This window comes from Phaenicophaeus curvirostris, chromosome 6, assembly GCF_032191515.1.
Source record: "Phaenicophaeus curvirostris isolate KB17595 chromosome 6, BPBGC_Pcur_1.0, whole genome shotgun sequence".
In the NCBI taxonomy this organism is placed as follows: Eukaryota; Metazoa; Chordata; class Aves; order Cuculiformes; family Cuculidae; genus Phaenicophaeus; species Phaenicophaeus curvirostris.
Window position 1 is genome coordinate 38,374,356 of NC_091397.1, and position 18,113 is coordinate 38,392,468.

The 18,113-nt window shown below is 37.5% G+C and overlaps 1 protein-coding gene across 1 annotated transcript in view; it reads left to right on the forward strand.

The window, feature by feature from the left end:
- BBS9 (Bardet-Biedl syndrome 9) overlaps positions 1-18,113 on the forward strand; it is a 308,094-nt gene that overhangs the window by 86,260 nt on the left and 203,721 nt on the right. The gene's annotated exons all lie outside the window — the stretch shown is intronic.

Here is an 18,113-nt window from a genome sequence, read left to right on the forward strand (position 1 = left end):
TTGTGTAAATATTTTATGGTACACTGTAAACTGGTGGAATGGTTTGGCTGGTCTAACATTCACAACAAAATTGTCTGAGGCTGACCATGTCCTTCCTCATGGGGATTTTATGTTCTGATCATTTCAGAATGTGATAGCTGTAGAAGAACAATGTTTTTAAAAAACGTCATTCCTAAACTATCTTCATGCTGGAAGTACACAAGAAATAACACAATGAGTTAACTATAAGGTGGTGGAAGTTTGAAAGTGGGGTTTTTTTGGTTACTTAAAGAAAGACTAGATATTGTTGTGATAGATGGGTGATTCTTTAACATGTTTAAATAGCATGACTAAATAGCCCTAAGGATAAACAAAAGTGAGTCTCTTGAGTCTGCTTTTGCTGTGTAGAACTGTTGCCTTTAAGGTTAAAAGCAACCAGGATGTGTTTGACAGTTTTCTTATGCAGTTGAATAGAAAGATGAGTTCTGTGAATATGATATAAATCAGGTAGTTGAAATAGATGCTTATCACAGAAGCTTAATGTATGGATCCTTCAACCCAAAACTTAACGGGTGTTTTTCTTGACAATTACTATTGTAAGCTATTTTTATTTAGAATTAGTGTAGTTGTTAGAAGAGGAAAAAGATATCTTTCCAGAGAATAAATACTTAGATTTTTTCCACATTTGTTAAAACTTTGTTTTAGGAAAGCCTACATTTTTCTTGGTAGATTTCATTTGTCATTTTCTTTTTTTCTGTGAATCCCCTTGCAGCAAAGAACTATTATTACTAATACAAACAAAAGTGTAGTAGAATAGTAATTGCTATAGAGACCCCACTTCTGCATGTGTTGTTTTGAAATTAAGAGTTGTGGTAGAATTTAACATTGTCTCCTTGGTATGCGGGTGAAATGAAATTGCTCAATGATGCATGTCCTATATTAAAAAAAGACATTGTTTTCTTTAATTTAGTATACTGTTCTGTCTTTATTTGAACAAGTGTATCTAAATATTCAAAAGATGATAAATGTGTTTTCAGTAAAGGAAGAATGCGGCCAGACAAATACGGATAGCATAAAGTCTCACTCCAAAACCTTTTAACTGTGTAGCCTTACTTACATTGGGATTAATATGATGGTTCTTCTGAGAACACTGCTTTTCAGAAGACTTGTTAAAACAAATTGTCTCTATTTTTCCTTTCCAACAGTTGTCTGTTTTGAGCACCATGGTTGTTAGTTGTTTTTCTAATGCAGAATGCATTCAGTGAAGAATGATGATCCATATCCTGCAGACTCATAGCAGAATGACTTATTTGCTTCAATGGAATTTGGATTGAACTCTGAATAAGTGATACAGAAATTTTAAGGGGTTTTGTAATAAAAAAAATATGATAAATCCTGCAATAAAATACTCTGTTAGGGGAAAAAAAATTATTCTTTTACCAGTATCTAAGAACCATCTCCTCTCTCATGTTAATTATTTTTGTAAAGTGAAAAGAAAAATTTGCATTGCTTTATCCCCTCATTTTTCACCAAAGTAATTGTTACGTACAAAGGAAGGTTTTGTTGCTTTTTACATAGAGTTTTGCAGTCAGAGTGGGAATGTAAATGTTTTGGTTTTATAGTGTATTCCAAACTTTTTCATCTAGCCAGGAAGGAGTTTCCAGTCAGTATGAGTATGTGATTTTATTATTCTCTTTGACCAACAATCTCCAGGACCTGGGCTCTATGTGAATTACATTCTTAACAGAAAAACTATTATACGTTGGGATACTTCTAAATTGAGGCTGTAATTGTGTAACCTCTCCAAATCCCCAGGGATATAAAGGTGCCAGTATTGCTTCCCTTATTGCCTTGCATCAGAACAGTTATACAGCAGATATATGAACTTTCTGTGAAAGTACAACGTGTGTCAAACTTAATAGATGCCAAACCAAAGAAAAGTAATCTATCTGCTTTTGATTCTCTGGTAAAAAGCTTTACCATTTATGAACTAATTTTTTTTTATTAGTCCTTGTATGTTACAGACAAGGTAGGATGCATTTAGTGCTACAGTAAAATTACTAACAGGCTTATTATTAGGAAACTTTAGCATTATTTTTTGTATTCACAATAGCAGATAAGCAAATAAGGAGGAATTAGTGTGTGCAATGATGAAAAGCTTTCTTTTGGTTTTATAGTCCTGTTTAACACTTTCGTCTAGAATTTGAGTGTTAACAAGGGTTTACAAATAGTGACATCAGGTGTTCCATTTTGGAAGGAAAACAAAAGCTGTTACATATGTAGTAGCCTTACATTTTAGAAGAAGGAAATGTTCTTATGTTCAGGAATTATTTGTAGGAAGGTGCTGTGAAAATAATGGAAAATTAATTTACAATAGATGCTGTTTGTATGCCTATGAATTAATTTCTTCATCTCTGATTAAAAAAATTACCAATGCAATTGGACATGCTGCTAACTCTTGTTCTAAGAAAGGAATTTAATTAGATAAATATAAAACCAATTGAACAGTAGTTGAGATAGTATAGATGTTTTGTAGTTTAAAGGACTCAAATATGAAATGAGATTGCAACAAATTTTATGATAGCTGTTGGTAAACAGCATGTACTTTGTATGATGCTCACCTACTAGAGACATGTTATTACTTGAAGGTGTAATTTAATGATCTTTAATCTCTACAGTATGTTTTCTGTCATATTAAAAAAATAAATAAATCATAGTTTGGTAGTAGCTGCAGGTGCTTGCCCCGGAATTATAATGTTCATCTGTTCACTCCTGACATACATTATTTGGGTTTCTAGGTACATGCCGGAATTGGCACGTGTCATAAAAAAACAGTTCAGTTTCTTATTTCAACCCATATGGTTTTTATCCTAGTGAACCTAAGAAATACTAGTTGTGTCTAGTTGTAAGCTGTGTTTAACCCTGTAACCATGTTTAGAAGACTATTCCAGTTATGATCTTTTGGGGAAAGAGGAGGAAGAATGAATTTCAAATGTGGGGCGAAGTTCTCCTAGGGTGCCAGCTTTTGATTAACTAATTTCAAGTACTGAAAACACAAATCTGAGACAAGATCGAACAGTTCAAATTTACAAAAAGTATAATAAAAACCAAGTCACTTCTACTTCGCATTGTATTACAATAAGACAAATCATAAAGCTAACAAATTTGTACCATATCCCCATCGAGGAGTGGCTTAGGGGAGTGGGGCTGTTCAGCCTGAAGAAAAGGAGGCTGAGGGGAGACCTTATCACTGTCTTCAACTGCCTGAAGGAGGTTGTAGTGAGGTGGGTGTTGGTCTCTTCTTCTGAGTAGGAGTTGATAGGATGAGACTGAACGGTCTCAGGTTGCACCAGGGGAGGTTTAGATTAGATATTAGGAAATATTACCTCACTGAGAGGGTTGGTGAGCATTGCAACAGTCTGTCCAAGGAAGTGGTGGAGTTGCCATCCTTGGAGGTATTTAAAAGATGTGTAGATGTGGCACTTGGGGACATGGTTTAGTGGTAGGGTTGGCAGTGTTAGGTTTATGATTGGACTCCATGTTCATAAAGGTCTTTAAGGTCTTTTCCAATCTAAACAATTCTGTGATTCTGTGGTAAGTAGTAAGCATAGCTCCCTTCCTGTTCTTCGATGTCGCTGTTGCACAGTACCTCAGGTTTCTGCATGTTCTGAGGCTTCTTCATCCTTTCTCTGTAAAACCACCAATTTGCTTGTGCTTTCTAATGCTGACATCTCAACTTTTACTGATTACCCCAGCACCTTCCCTCTCAGTTGCTTATTTGTGCACTGTCAAGTGAGTGCCCTAGTGCTGACTGGCAGCTGTGCCCTGTCTGGACAAGAGGGATGTTCTTCCCTCTCTCAGTAGAAATATTAAATACCTTTTCCCTTCTAGTCTGGTGATTTTAAAAATATACAGAGGAACGCAAAGATTTTTTTATCTTCCTGTCACTGTAAAATTTTTTGTGGTCATTGGAAACAACAGTTACTAGGAGTGGACTGACAGAACGAGTCTGACATAAATGGTTGGTGCAGTTGCATAACCTGAGACATCTAGGCCTAATAACTGCATGCTCTGCAACAGCAGGTCTTTATTTTTGATTGGTGATACATTTTAGATTGTCTTACTTTAAGGTAGATTTTAAATTTGAGAGTCTCTTACCATTAATTAGAGGTCCTAACACTTTTCTAAAGAGAACTGCTAGAACTAATTGATTATGAAACTTTGTTCTCTTTAAATCTTCTAATTCAGCTATTCTGTCATTGTCATCTTATTTATGTTATTACTGAATAGCTTGTCTCACAAATAATTGACTGTAAGCAGCAATGAAGTGGCTTTCAACATAATTTTCAGATCTTGTCTGTAGAGAACCTGAAGTTGTCTGTTGTACTGTCTTTTAGTATGTGGTTTGTATTTACCTTAGTTGGTCATGGTCTTGCTTCTTCTTAGTGCTGCATATGAATTGCAGCTTGAAGAGATTCGCGTGCTAAGGAATTTTTCATTTAAATACTTTGCTTCAAACAAGGGGAAACATGCAAATAGTCTTTGAGATTTGAAGAGGAGCTCATAGGTTACTGTTTACAGGGAATATGAACAAACACAATTCCTACGTTGTTGGTTTTTTCAGTGTAATCTCCCTCATCTGTTCTCCCTTCAGCACTGCTATACTCTTTACCTTGTTCATATTGCTAACAATGCTGTAAATTAAGTGTAGCATTTCACCATAAGTCTGTTAGAAGTGGTGAATAAACACAATTGCTTCCAGGTAGAGGTACCACGACTCCTCGTTTAGAATAAGGAAGCAAAGTGTATCAGGAGGATCAACTTTAATTCTTTACACAGCAGTAAACTGTGTAGGAATTCTGTTGCCTGTGACTGAGAAAGCTTTATCCACATATAAGGGTGTCTGTCTTCCCTGAGGTACGTGATCTGAGCTGTCCCTTACCTACACAGCCCTGGATGTTAGTTGGGGATCTTGGGCATTCACATTTAAATAAGCAAATCTAAAGCTAATTTTGTAGCATTCTTTTTCTCAAAGAAAGAAAAAAGAAACAAGAGCAAAGCCTGTAAGATCTGACTTGCAGATTTGTTTACGTTTACTCAAAAACATGCTCACAGAAAGAATATTCAGCTCATGTTGAAGTGTTAACTAAACATTTTTTCTTAGAAAAGCATCCAAAAAGAGAAAGCTATGATACAATAAACTTTCAAATGTATGAAAAAAGTAAATCTTTTGTATCCCTGGATATAATTTAGGAGGCCGCAGGAAATACAGTAAATATTTATGTTTCTTGACATTTCTTCAGAATGTGTAATTAATCTGAATTTTGGACAGAACTTAAATGAACTTAGTTAGAATCCCATTGAGCACATCTTAGTTAACGAGAGAATTGTGAGTAGTTTGCACCATGGTGCTGTTATCATGCTTGTTATGTCTCTCTTTCATTATAGTTTGTGATCAAGAAAGAGTATTGAAACCTTGTATGCCAGTTTTTGTCCACTTTATAGTAATTGACACTACCAGGCAAAATTAGTTGTCTGTGTAAATCAGTATTGTGATTGAGATGACTATTGATTCTGAATTATATCTTCTGAATCATATTACTTCTTCCCTGAAATTTCAGCACTTCAAAGGACAACAGAAATTCCAATTAACAGTTGGTAAATATCTCAATGTAAGCTTATTTTGTCCTTCTTGTCTAACACTTTTGATGAGTTTTCAGAACAGATCTGTAGCTGATTTAAACTACCATTATTCTAGAGAGCCTGGTTTGTAAGACATGGGTTTCTGGCCCGATGTTTAAGGGCTTGACTCTATGCCTGGGGACATCATCATGCATCTGCTTTGCCTGCATTCTACACCAGCTGGATGTGAATGTGATGCCATCTGGAAGCTTTGCAGCTGTTTCAAAGTTGAACAAAACCCATACTAATACACTTCTTCATAGCACTGCACTAGTGTAGTTATGTGATTCCCAGTTGGAGGCAGTCCACAGTCTCCCGTATTTCAGTTGGTGTGGAACTATTCTATGACTGTCCACAGCTTTCTCTGCAGATCTGTTCTAACATTTTTCTGTGCTGTTGGGTGCTGTGATAAGCAGAGTTGCAGGTTCTCTGTCTTTCAGTCTCTAGGCACATGCTCTCGGCTCTATCTCGTATCTGGTAATCCTGTTGCTCAGAGTTTCCTGGAGTCCAGTTGGCTCAAACTGGTGACAGCTTTTCCAGCTTGGTCCAGTTCCTGATACTGAATTTCCCCCCACTAGTGAAGGTATGTGTATTTGACTTTTAGAGTAAATTACAATTAAATTCTACAAAGGAATTTTTAAATATGTGTGTGTTTTTTGGTTTTAGCATGAAAAATACGTCTGTGTGGAAAATGGAGCTACCCTAATTTGAAGGTTCTAACTTATCTGGCAGAGGTTTGGACTTTGTCTTTCCTTTTGAAAGGAAGCACCGTGTCCCCTCTTTGCCTCTGTTTGTTTCCTGTTTTACTTTGCTCTCAGAATAAAATACCCCAGCCATCAAATGATACTCTTCAATTTGATTTTCTAAGTCTGTTATTTCTGAGACTTGATTGCAGAGTCACATGATTGAACTGACTGCCCTATTTTTTTTCATTTGTTTTAGGGAGCTGAAAATACTCTAGGTTAGTAATTGTTGGTAGTTTCAGGTTGTTAGATGGAGTAATTTCTTTTGACATTTCCACAATGATTTCAACACAGAGATGAAGAGTATATTGAAGACAAATGCCTTTGCCTTCCTTAGACATAAATAATTTATAGGCAGTAGTACAAAAGGATATATGTTTGTGTACATGTGTGCATGCCTATATATGCGTACATACACATAATTCATCTTGTCTTCATTTTAGTCTTCCAAATTGTTCCTGAATGTCTTCTTAGAATTGTGTATCTTAAAAGCCAGAATTTTACTTCTGTGATAGTTGATACCAACAGGTCCTGCACCTAATACCCAAAGGGAGGAAGCATCTTCCCCTTTCTCTCCTTACCTCATGTCCATCTACTCATTTAGGAAGCTAGGCTCTTTATTTCTAATCTCTAATCTACTACGTAGGTGTAATAAGAAATAAGTATGGACATTACAATCTTTTAAGTAAACTTAATTTTCTAATCTTCTGAAACCATAAGCACTGTTCCTTGCTTTATTTTAACACTAGTAATGTGTGGAGCACTTTGATCATTGGTGGTTTGTGGCCAGTGGCAAATAAAACTCATTATGTTCTATTCACTAAAGCACATGGAATGTTGTTAAAGGTCCATTAACTCTTTGTTCAAACCCCTTAACTTCTTTCCTTTCTTATTAATCAGTTGATAAAAATCTCAAAAGTAATCATTAATGATTGAGTATGCTCTCTAGAGTCGCACTTCTGACACACATGGCCTCAGGAACTCGGTGTTTTGGGAATGATTCATTACTTGATTAGTAAGGACTTTTACCTCAAAGCAAAACCATTAGGGTTTATCATGCATGACTCAAAGGCTATATATCACATCCGCTCCTGTAACAGTCATTTTCCCCAGATAATGTCAGTAAGAACTACACCCATAGTATAAATTAGCTCCTTTTGGCTTGAATAAATATGCCGTTCTTTGGAGGAGTTATATTTAGCTTCTCTTGTTTTATTGCTGTTTCTGCTAAATGTAGTTTTTTCATAGCCACTAAAAGTAGCTTATTGGCTGTTACATGTAATTAAAAATTCTCTATTTTACTGGTGTTCAAATTTCTATTTCCCTAAGACTTATTTAACAGTGGAATACTCACAATGTCATCAAAGCCCCTTTTTATGAGACGATATATTCTGAAAATGTCTGAAAGTAGTTAGCTGTGCTTGGGAAGCATATATTAGGATTCCTGGCACAACTCTTCTGTATTTTGGTCTGTGGTAGCAATTACTTGCTCCACTATGGGATATATGAGAAACTCAATATGAGCTGGCAATGTGTGCTTGCAGCCCAGAAAGCCAACCATATCCTAGGCTTCATCAGAAGTGTGATGGGCATGTCAAGGGAGGTGCTGCTGCCTCTACTCTGCTCTTGTGAGACCTCACCTGGAGTTCTGCGTTCAGTTCTGGAGTCCTCAGCACAGGAAGGACACGGATCTGTTAGAGCAACTCCAGAGGAGGGCCATGAAGATTACCAGAGGGCTGGAGCACCTCCCATACAAGGACAGGCTGAGAGTGTTGGGTTTGTTCAGCCCAGGGAAGAGAAGGCCCCAGGGAGACCTTATAGCAGCTATCCAGTATCTAAAAGGGGGCTCATAGGAAATCGGGGAATGATCAAGGAGTGCAGTGATAGGATGAGGGGCTATGGTTTTAAGCTGAAAGGAGGGGAGACTTAGATTAGATATTAAGAAGAAATATTTTTCCTGTGATGGTGGTGAGGTGCTCGAACAGGTTGCCCAGAGAAGTTGTGGATGCCACATCCCTGGCACATCCCTAGTGTTCAAGGCTGGCTATTGGATGAGGTGTGTTAAGTAACCTGATCTGGAGGAAGGTGTCCCCGCCCATGGCAGGGAGATTGGAACTGGATGATCTTTAAGGACCCTTCCAACTCAAGCCATTCTATGTTTCTGTATATGCGATATGTCTTTTTTTCAGGTCAGCCAGTTCGTGGGACAAATAGATAAAATTGCTCGTATCTTCAGAAAGCTTTTCTGTGGGGGTAGTTAGATGTGTGTAAAAGCTGGAAACAATGCAGCCATCACAAGAGAAAGAAGTAGGAAGTAGAATTCCCTTGTGTACGTAGACATGGCACAAAGCATCTCAACCACGATCTGCTAGACTGCATTCAGGCTGGCCTGTCACTTTTTTGCTCAATGAAGGGCTTCATCTACACTGCTGTATCATACAGCTCAATCTACTGAATTATCCCCTTTGAACCTGTGAATAGCCCACTGCTTTGTTCATATTGCTAAAGGACCAGAGATGTGATTTTGTTTATTCCCCACCCCCAGGGTGCAGTTCCCCCTTTAGAGCTGTTGCACCGATGTGACCTAGTAGAGGGTTCCCCAAACTTTGATTGAGTCCTCAGGGGCATGGGGCAGCTTACACCTTCTGATATATGCTAGAGGAAGTCACATTTTGTCACTTATTGTGACATAAACATTCTCTGGCATTTCTTGTAACTTTTTTTTCATTGGCTAGCGCATTTTTGAAGGGGGGGGGGAGAAAAATGTTTCCTTGTAGGCTTAGATCTTGCACCCTCGGTATAACATGAGTTCACCAGACTGTATATGAGGGTTTTCTACAGGGACTGACTAAATGAAAATGGAACCATTTGGCTACAATTCCTCAAAGAAAGGAGTACTGATAAGACTTATTTCTTTGAAAGAAATGTCCTGTCTGATAATCTGAAATATCAGATACCTGTGCTGAAGCTTAAACCACTTGTCAGGCTCTTTGACTGGGAGAAACGTACTCCACAGGCAAGAGAGGAAATGCTAGGCAGTAGTGTAATCAGAACTTGAATAAAAAAAATTGATACCATCTTCATAGAAGGATGGAAAACGCTTTTACATGCTCCCCAGAGGTTTTTCTATACTGCCCTGTAATTATGATGTACAAAAGCATTTGAGGCATAAAAGCTATACAGCTGAGAACTCACGAGTATACGTGGTGGAAGATACAATGGTTGCTTTGCAGGTTTGGATATGTGATCTTTGTGAAATCGCTGATTGTAATTGAATGGAATGTGATGAATTAACTGAATATTAAATTGTTATCAGTTTCATTTAATTTCTTCATGTAGTAGTAAGAACATTTTTGGTGGCTTCCGATGTAATTTTAATAGTTTGCTTTTGGGTGGCTACTATGCTTGTTTTACCAGTAAATGGGTGCTGTGCCTTCACAGCTAAAATAACATCGAAGTAGATAATTTTCTGGTGTAAACTCACAATAAGTGATACTGATTTATTTGATGTACAATAAATGGTAATTTTGCATGATAGTTCGTGGCAAGTATATGCTGGTTTCAAACTCCTGCTGAGTTAATAGTTTGGAGACTTTGATAGCTTAGATTCAGTGAAATTCTTGGGTTTGTGTTGATTTATGTTTTTTATACCAATAACTAAATAGTAAGAAGGAGAGCTATGTAGATAATGTAGTTTAATAGCATCTTACGCCTCTTATTTAAAATAAGGCAAAGAGCTCACTACTGCCTCTCCCACCCCCCTGCAAAATAAATATTTGAGGGTGAAATTAACTAAATTATTTGCCCATTTAATGCTTGAAAATCTTAGTGTGAGTTGGGTATTAGAGTGGATTTGGTCATTGTATCTTTAATGTAAACTGAGCAAAATCGTGCTAATCTTTCTGCTGACTTATTCTAAAATCATTTTAAACCAGTCTCTACAACTCTTCATTCCCATAATCATATAAAGAATGAACATGTGAATCACTGTTCTCTTGATCTCGGTTGCTCTTGCAGGTGTGATGTTTCATTTAGTTACTGATGATGCCTGGCCCAAAATGACTTGCATAGACCACTGGTCTACCCTATAGACTAGTGTCGGAGGTGGGAATAGACCTCAGGTCATCAGTCCCCTGTTCTAGCCAGTACATCTAATACTGCTTATGTATTTGTTGCACACTCCTGATCGACTGAGTTAGGATTCTGCTTGGTATTGCTTACCAGAGGCAGTATAGTAGTAGACTATAGATTCCTGAAGAAAAAATAAAGTGAGAAATAGTATCAATACTTAATTAAAAAAAAATAATCTATCTACTCATCTATCTATAATTTCTTTTGTGTGATGTTCTTTGCAGTGAGCTCAGAGCTGCTGCACTAGCCTCTACTCCTCTGAGCAAGAATTTAGCTTGTGTGGTTGTTCACCCAATTTACATCTGTTTAATAAAAGGTACAGTTTATGTTGGAGCTGAACTGTTGGTTAAACCTGTAAACTGACAAAACAAAAGGGAAAAGACCTTTCTTCTCCATTTCTTCTTGCCAGTTGGCACCTCAGTAGGTCTGTCTTATGTTTCAGTTGTGCTAAACTATTAACTTCCATACAGTAGGTATTTCTGCGTTATGGAGCTTTTAATTATTCTGTTGTGGATAATTTAAAGCAGCATGAAAAGGAAAAAGGTGGTCAGTGCCAGAAAAGTTGTGATGAACTGAGGGGGTGAGAACCCAGGAAGACAGAAGACAGTAATGATCAGTATCATACCTGCAGAGGTATTATTTTAGACTTAAATAGAATGTTCTGCCCATTCTACTTGCTTTGGGTTCTTTGACTAAATTTTATGGCTGCCAATTTTTTGTTTTAATATTGGCCATTTATTATGGATACAGACTTGGTATTTTTTAGACATCTTAAAATTGTTTGCTTGAGTCCCTTGTTGGATGGATGACTAGGATGCTGAAATGTTGAGGTGGCGTATTTGACTGTAACAGTTGTAATCCTTATTTTTCCAAAAAGTCTAGAAAACATTATGTATGGTTGCTGAAGACTATACTTGCCAGGCTAAATTCCTGTTAATATAGAAAGAGGAAGTGGGGAAAAAAAGGTATTTTATATCACAGGAACTGGATTTTTTAAAATGCTATTTTTAAAGCAATCATTCCATTTCCCTGTAGGAAATTTGAAAATATTTGGTATGGAAAACATAGTTTTTATCTTGTTCATTGTTTATACTCTTAAGACCAATCTACTTAGAAAAAGCAACACCTATTAAAGGCCTTTGAATTCAGAGTCTTTCATGTTACAATGTGTCTATTTACTGCTGTCAGTAGGATTGTAATATATTTAACTTGAAGAGGTTAACAAGCATACCTTGGAGTGTTACTTTTATTTTCTGTTCTGTGACACTTAGCAAAATCCCATTATACAATTGAGTAGTATTATAATGTTAAAATGTTAATTTGTTCTGCATTCCGTTAAAATTGGATTTTTTTCTTGTGCATTGGCCCATGCGTTTCGTATAAAACCTATAATTTAAACAGTACACCATAGAAATGCCTTAAATTAGTAACCTTTTGCCTTTGCTACCTTAATTACGTCTCATTATTTAGTACTTAAAGAACAACCTCTAGCTGTTGGTTAAATATTTGCTAGCTAATTAGATTTGTCATGTTAAACAAAACACTAGACCTTGCCTCTGTTCTAATTTGAATGGGGTTTCAGTTTTGAGAAAATTCTGTGCTTTGCTGGTGAAAAAGTAAACTTTTTGCATTTTCGTTATTTTTTCATTTCTCCTTAATGAGCAATTCATCATGCATTAGCCATTGGTTACATTCCAATATGCGATTGAAAGTCAGTCTAAAAAAAACATTTTCAAAAAGCCTGTTGTGTTTCAGTATGTTCTATGTCTTCTAGCTACATTTATTCCTTTTGGCTTTTATAAGCATCTGATACACTTGATTTCTTGTCTTTTTTTATTATAGAAATAAGTATGAATCAAATTACTTGATATCTTTCAGATTTTTGCCTCCTTTTGGGAAGAATTCTGTATTTTTTTGATCAGAATCACAAGCAATGTGATTCTTTAAAACATCTGTTGAATTGTCCTTGTCCTGTTTATCTCTTTTTTTTTTTATTTATTGCATCCAGATATTATAAACTGCAGGAATTATGAACAGCTTGCAGATTGACTTAATTGTCAATTTATTCACATCTACTAGATTGTATTTTTGCTTTTTATTTTGCTTTATCTTTTGCTGTTTTTTTTTCCTTTTTATAAAAACATATGAAGAGATTGTGATTTACAATTGCAATAAGTTAGAATTCCATGATGTGAATTTCCTTATCATATGCAAAGGTAACCTACTTCTTTTCTTCTTTTACTTTTTCACACCCCTTCATCTTTTCCCCTGCTCCCCAACCTCCAAATCCACTTTAATGGAAGCTTGCCTGCAATAGATTTGTGTATCTAACTTGATTTCTACTCAGTACTTAGCTACTGCTCTTCTTATCTAGTTCTTAAAAGTGTTGCCTGCATTGTTCGCTTGCTTCTGGAAGCCCAGTGTCTCCAAGAAGTTCCTTCACTCGTTCTTCCCATATGTTTCTTACTTTGTGGGTTAAAAACTGGCATGGCTACAGTTTGAAGTATTAATTTCCATTTATATTTATTATTGTGATATCACTGACCTTTTATTTTTAATAAAGGCACTGGAAACAAATGGAGAAAAGCACATTGATACAAGTCTTCATCTTGCTTATGTGTCTTTTTTTTCTTCTGTGGGAAACACATCTGTGGAATGGAGAAACATTTGGCCTCTAGTGTATAAATTTGTTCCTATTGATTTCTGATATCTGTTTTATTAAACTTTATTTGAGGGTAATGAGTAGGGGGGTAACATGAGCAGTGCATTTACAGGGGAACCTGTTGGCTTGTCCAATTTCAGGCTAGGCACTTCAACCTTTGAAGTAGACAGCTTCTCTAAAAACACCTTTTTCATATTTTGTTTCCTACTCATTGTTCATATATTCTCTTATCTGTAAGCTCTGAAACCATTACTTTACTATCCATGTGAAGCTTTGAGTGATTTGTTGGTTATTGCCTGTATTTATTCTTGGTTTCAAATTCAGCAAGGCAATCAGTCAAGGCAATGACTGCCTAAGAGGCCCTGTTGTTCTTTGCAAAAAAAAAAAAAAAAAAATCTGTAGAAACCTTTCCCTGAGAAGAGTTTTTGAGATTTATGTGGATTACAAAGCATTAAGAAGGTTTATTCCTTAATTTTCTTTTCAAGCAAAAATGCCAAGATTCAAGTTTAGCAGGTATTAGTGGAAATTGAAAAGTATGCTTTTTGTTCTGGGACTGGTGCCAACATCTGTATTTGCAACTCCCAAGACAGGTCTAAGAGTGAAAGCTTTTCTTCATTGCCCTCAGAAGACAGTCAGGACAAGCCTGTGACATTTCTGTTCTCTTACATCTGTGTTACTTACTTCTCTTTCAAAAATTTTTTGTTTTAAGTTTATGGTCACTGCAAAGGAGTTTACTCTCATGAAGTGGGGGAGAGGAAAGAAAAAAAGCCATAAACCTTTGTTTTGATCACAGGTGCATGATTCTAGTAGGAGGACCCATTTAATTTGTATAGCATGTTTAAGTGATTCTGGAGCAGATCCTCAGCCAGAAAGAATTATCATGGGAGTTAATAGCTCTGACTGTTAACACAAGCTGAGGTCTGTTCTCTAGCCCAGGTAAGTTTCTTTATTTTTAAATGAAACAAATCAAACTATGAATTTTAAAATTTCCTAAAATGTCCAGTAATTGTTGTGGTTTTTTTGAAGATATTCAAAGTCTTGTCTAGATTTCTGTGAATGTTCAATAATAACCTATGTTGTCTCTTCTTTTTTTCATATTTTGATCAGTGATAAAATGGAGGGGATTAGATTCCTGTGAATATATTGCTTTTGCAAAATAGTGTGTTTATCAGGTGAAAGGTAGTTAAAATGATGTGTGCAAGCCTGGAGTCTTCCAATCTGTGTTTCAGGAGGCTTTTCAGTGCCTTACTGAGGCACTTCATTTGTTGTAGTTTTATTCTGAGCAGTAGGGAGCCCTCTTTAATCCTCTTCTGTCTACGACTGTTTCAGGTGCTCTTTGGCAATAGGCCACTTTATTAGGTCAGCTGGATATGGATTTAAATGTTTAAATTCGCGTTTGAAAAATACATGTGCTCCAAAAGACTACATTTTTACAAGAAATAAGGTAGCTGGATTTTTGCCTCTCGTTAACTTCTGTGTTGCATGTGGAACAATGTTGCTTTCAGTTGGAAAAATGGATTGTTCCAGCAGAGTGCAGCAAAAGACAAATATTGTAAATATGTTTGGCTTTTCTGTAAAGAGTTGGTACATTGTGAAAAAGGAAGAACTTAAATAAGCAGCTCATAATTGATGAAATACCAAATAAATTATGGAGGAACTGTATAAGAAGATGGTGGTTTAGTTAAGTTATTTCTGCAGGTTTTTCTTTCTGCAACTCTGACATATCGGTAGAATTTACTAGGAAAGTAATCACTGAAGAAGTGTTAATGCATAGTCAATAAGCCTGAGATATCTTGAGCATCCCTGGTAAACAGAAGCAGAACTTTAAGTGGTAAGTGCTGCTGGTTAGTAATTTATTTGAGGCTGGACTGCAAACTCATGGAAGAGTTCAGATTTCAATTTAGGATTTTTTCTTTCTTCCCCATTCGTAAGCTAATAGGCTCCCCTGCCTTTATAATTTTAGTTACTGATGATTTCAAGGGTTTTTTTGCCCTACTTGATTGCTTATAAGTTAGCAAGCCTTATATTTTGGGCTTTTCTTTCACCATTACGCGCAGAAATCTTTAGCCTTTTGGAGTCTTATTTTAAATGACACCATTAGGAAGAGATTATGTATTTACCTTGACACTCAGAAATGTAAATGAGCAGTGTTCAAATACTTGAATGGTTTCTGGATAATGTATATGATTTGAGTCAGTCTTCTAGTTTAATCTTGGGGAAAATTCCCAGTGATGCCAAATGACTTTTGCTTGTTCCTTATACGTCTGAATGTTTAAACTCACTTTAAGATATTTTTTTATTCATATAGGCATGCTTTTGCTGGATGTTAGCGATATAAAAGAATACTGAATAGTCCATGTCAAAGTATAGTTTTTTATAGCACTAAAGCCAGTAGTAGTTTTCAGAAGCTGAAGAGAGGAAATTTAGTCTTAAAACATGTTAATGAGTATGAGCTATATCTTTAGCTAGGAAAAATCTGAATATAATATACAGGGACTGAAAATTAAAATGGGTATTTGAAATATTTCTTAGGAAATCTCAAAGGAATGTAGGCTTCCTTAAGCCATCTGTTAAAATTAATATCATTTGAATAAAGCCATACGTTTTTACTAATAGTTTCTAGTGTTGTTCCCATGTCAGAATCTGGATTTAGAGCCCTAAGCAGGCTTATACTTTCACTGTTTGGGTTGCAGCCTGATCCCCTTGTCTTCCTGATCCTGGGTTTCAAAATGCCTTGCACTGCCAAAGTTAAATCGGGAAATGTTCCCAGAGTTCTCAGCTCATTAATCAACATGAGCAGGTCAAATGAGAGACTGAGGGTGAGAGAGTCTGGGATCCCCATCCAGTCATTTGTGGGCACTGGAAACCCATCATCCCTGCAGTACACTCTCCCATCCTTGAGTGTGTTCCCTTCCCCTCCTGCCACAAGGGTCCCTTTTCTAACACCTTTGCTCAGTAGAAGTGAGGAGTGTTGCATGTTGCACTAGTCTCTTCCTCCTCCTCCTCCTCACTGATCAGGTGAGGACAATTTCCCAGGGCACAATGAGAGAAGTAACCTGTGGAGAAACTGATGTTACCATGCTGAAGATATATGGATGTTTGTTTGGGAGAGAAATCAGAGCAGGCTTTTAGGAGGCTATCACAGCATTCCAGTCTGCTGCAATCAACAGTTCCTCAATTTTCCCATGTACTCTAGCTCTAGCAGCTGCTGGGAACAGCCTCTGATATATGCTAGACTATATTCTTCTACTATAACCTTGAATCTCTCACATGACAATAAAAGTAACTTTCTATTTGAGTTGAAAATGCCTGGATATGCTTGTGATCAGGATCTTTAATGTAGTCTGAACTAACTCTAAATTTCTGGAGTAGCTGTAGGCTCAAGGCAGCCACTGTATTGGATACTGTGGAAGCATAGAATGAAGGTTTTAAGGGTTGGTTGTGGGGTTTTTTTGGTTTTTTTGTTTGTTTTTTTTTTTTTCCCCCTGAAGTACTCAATGTTTCAGTGCACCAAATCCTACACAGGTTTTGAGTCTAACAAAGCTAACATCCTTGGATAAGGATGAAGGTCAGACTGATACGAATATGGAGGTATTTAGGAAAGCTGTTACAAAAATAAAATGATTCCGGGTTCATTTACTGGCTTTTCTAATACTATTTTTTGTGTAAATTTTTGGATCTGTCTCAATCTGCAGTCTGAAGGGAATTAGTTACTGAACTTTCCCATACCAGAAAATCTTAACAGAGCAAGAACAGAGCAAGAAACTCTTTCCTGAGCTTTGGAAGGACTTTATTTAAAGGAAAACGAATCACAGAATCACTAGGTTGGAAAAGACCTCCAGGATCATCAAGTCCAACCATTCCTATCAACCACTAAAACATGTCCCTGAGCACCTCATCCACCTGTGCCTTAAACACCTCCAGGGAAGGTGAATCAACCACCTCCCTGGGCAGCCTGTTCTAGTGCCCAATGACCCTTTCTGTGAAAAATTTTTTCCCAATGTCCAGCCTGAACCTCCCCTGATACAGCTTCAGGCCATTCCCTCTTGTCCTGTCCCCTGTCACTTGGGAGAAGAGGCCAGCACCCTCCTCTCTACAACCTCCTTTCAGGTAGTTATAGAGAGCAATGAGGTCTCCCCTCAGCCTCCTCTTCTCCAGGCTAAACAACCCCAGCTCTCTCAGCCGCTCCTCATAAGGCCTGTTCTCCAGCCCCTTCACCAGCTTTGTTGCTCTTCTCTGGACTCGCTCCAGAGCCTCAACATCCTTTTTGTGGTGAGGGGCCCAGAACTGAACACAGGATTCGAGGAGCGGTCTCACCAGTGCCGAGTACAGAGGGAGAATAACCTCCCTGGACCTGCTGGTCACACCGTTTCTGATCCAAGCCAAGATGCCATTGGCCTTCTTGGCCACGTGGGCACACTGCTGGCTCATATTCAGTTGGCTGTCAACCAACACCCCCAGGTCCCTCTCCTCTGGGCAGCTTTCCAGCCAGACTTCTCCTAGTCTGTAGCACTGCACAGGGTTGTTGTGCCCCAAGTACTATGGGTGCAATCGATCCCCTCATCCACGTCACTGATAAAGATATTGACCAGGGCTGGACCCAGCACTGAGCCCTCGGAAACCCCACTTGTCACTGGCCTCCAGCTGGATTTCACACCATTTACCACCACTCTCTGGGCCCGGCCATCCAACCAGTTTTCCACCCAGGAGAGTGTGCGCCTGTCCAGCCCAGAGGCTGACAGTTTCTCAAGCAGAATGCTGTGAGAAACTGTGTCAAAGGCTTTACTGAAGTCCAGGAAGATACATCCACAGCCTTTCCCTCATCCAGTGGTTGAGTCACTTTGTCATAGAAGGCGATCAGGTTAGTTTGGCAAGACCTGCCTTGCGTGAACCCGTGTTGACTGGGCCTGATCACC